Raw genomic sequence first — 2837 nt, 5'->3', positions numbered from 1 at the left:
CCTCTATAGACATACTCATGCACAAAGTAATGCCCCAAGCAAGAGAAGGAAAAGTTGGATGCTTTGGAGACTATCTATCTACTTTGCCAAGCTAGAAATACAAAATTCTCAGTTAACACAAACTGGCTCTGAAGCCAATAAAACTGCCCGGATTTAGACCAGTTGAAGTGCACGCCCCAGGGATTTGGAAGAGTGCGGCATGCGATGAGATTGCTGGGCAAGATCTAGACGGCTGATCTAGATACCTCCATTTCATTGAAAAAAATAAATCGGTTGGAAAGCGAGCATCCAAACACTCGCTATGAGCAGGGAGAAACCTCTCTTCTGCTCTCCAACCTGAATGGCCATCCATGCCATGGATGGATGGATGTCTTGCCTTGCTGGGAGAGAAGGAAAGCGGTGGTGTCACTTAAATCAATCAACGAACAATATAATAGTTGAATCATCATTTCCAAAGCAGGAGTTTGACAAAAAACATGCTCTCAAGTGACTACGTCTGGCAGAGGCACTGTCATATTAGGTAAGAAGATAATAACTATCGGCAAAACACAGGGTTAGTCTGTGCTCCGTCTTGGTGTTGGAATTATTGCTTTCTATTTCTACTTTCTTAACAAATTATTCCATTGACACTACAAAGCAAAGGAGGGAGAGTGAAGGATAATACACCAGAGAGCCCCTAGGCTGTTACTTTGGATTATAAGTATCTAATTTCAGTCATTTAAAGCAAATTCAGTTTTGTCAAAGGCTCCAGTCCAACCTATAAAATTCAGGTCCAGTGAGCATGACAGCATGCCTTGGAGGAACAGGGCTCCAAAAGGGAAAACAAACAGCGCCATTCAACTCCTTCAAAGGCCTTTTTTGCATTTAACCATAAAGTTAATACCAACCTTCTTTGATTATGAGTCGTGCGAGGCAGTGAGTAGTTTCATTTACAAGTTGTTTCTTACACTTCTCCTGGTTTTGCGTGGGTTTTTACACCCCCAAGTAGAGAGACATCCATACCTGAGCCTGGCAGAGCAGCCAAGGGTGAGAAAAAGAGGGCAGACGGGTAATAAGAACTCAATTTTTTTGTAAAGGATGCTTAATGTCTTATTGCAATTCCGTGCCGTTCGTACGTGCACGTATCTGTCACCAAGTTCAGCTCTCCTCTGCGCTGAGGCTAAGTCGGGGTTACCCCCTTATTTCAGGGGGCCACTTTAAATTTCCTCTGCTGAATTTCTTTCTGAACAGCAATAAACAGCCATCCATCGGCCCTGGGTAGCAATCAACATACAAATTCCCTGATTTTTAGCTGCAGAAAGCGTAGCCTTGATCGAGTCCCCTTTTATTAAGGATTGCCTTGGAGAGTTTTAATAAATCAGGGATTCCCGTGCTCCGAATTGCACAGTTCACCCTCCCATAAGCTTGTAAGGTCAACCTGTTCCAGAAAGCAAATCTTTCACCGAGTTCCTCTTTGCTCTGGTCTAAGAGGAATTCCCCAAGCCAAAATTTGAAGCGCGGTGTGTCAACCCGGATACGCACGCCGAAAAACCTTGGGCTACACGTTCATTGCTTCTGAAGCTGGGACTTGAGCTGCCTCAAGGGCTTCTCCACCTGGAGAATATGAAGAGCGAGGTCAGAGCCCTTCCCTGGAAAGCTCAGCTCAGCTGGTCTGTGTTGGAGCATTCTTGGTTTTTCCAGGGGAGGAATTATTGCTTATTGACGCTGAGTAATGTGTGCTTACTGCCCGCATAAAACTTAGTTCATTAAGGCAGTTTCAAGAAGTAAAAAGCAAGGAATTGTAGTCTTATTGTTATTATTGTTAATTATTACTATTATTTAATTTTATTATGATTTTTATTATTGCTGAAGGACTTTTCTAAGCCTAAAAACTAAATAGTATTTAATCCTAAGGGCTGGCAAAGAAGGACAAATGGCTCAAGCAACAACTCCTGTGTGCTAAAAGCTCAGACTCCCCTTGCTCAGATGATAACGCGGTGTAGCGATGTGGACTTGAAGAGCTTTGGAGGCCTCCAAAATGGAGCAGATGCATAATGATTTAGACACACAATGAGAATTCCCATGGTTTGATGGCCTAATATATATATATATATATATTTACACTCTCCATCTGCCGAGAGGTTGGGACTTTACAAAGCAGAAGTGGTGGTGGTTTTAATCAAGAACTGCACTAAAAATCATTGATTACCCGCCTCACGATTTGCCTACCTTGGGGCTCGCGCGGCTGAGAGAAGCAAGGCAGGTGGGGCAGGCTGCAGTGATGTCAGGCCATAAAAAGTCCATTTGAAGCAGATTGGGGTCATGTCCACTGCGAGGCTGCAGCCCGCGCCGCCGAGGAGGTGGTTTTACGGCACGTTCCTCCATCTCGCCTGCCTGGCCGGGGCTTTTCTGAGGGACACGTTCGTTAGCGCTGATGGGGTTGCGTCTAGTCCTCTTTGGTCAGAGGTGAGCAGATGCATCGCTTGGCCGGGGACAAGAGCCAAGGACCTTGCCCTGCTCTGATAGAGAAGGTCCTTTGGCTGACTACATGTCTCCTCGCTTAGGTGCTGAGGAAGACCTGCTAAAAATAAAAAAAATTAAAAAAAAAAAAAAGAGGCCTTTCTTACTCTCTCTGTCCTCAGATTCTTCATTTCAGCCCTCATGCCGGGAAAAATATGGGATGCTTCTCCCGAGCACCCAAGAGGTGCTACAAAGATGATTAGGGGATTAGAACATCTCTCATATGAGGAAAGGCTGAGGGACTTGGGTCTCTTTAGTCTAGAGAAAAGACGACTGAGGGAGATCTTATTAATGCTTACAAATACTTAAAGGGAGGGTGCCAGGGGGATGGGAGCAGT

This window comes from Charadrius vociferus, unplaced genomic scaffold (assembly GCF_000708025.1).
Source record: "Charadrius vociferus isolate BGI_N301 unplaced genomic scaffold, ASM70802v2 scaffold1064, whole genome shotgun sequence".
In the NCBI taxonomy this organism is placed as follows: domain Eukaryota; kingdom Metazoa; phylum Chordata; class Aves; order Charadriiformes; family Charadriidae; genus Charadrius; species Charadrius vociferus.
Note: the sequence above shows the minus strand (reverse complement) of the source record.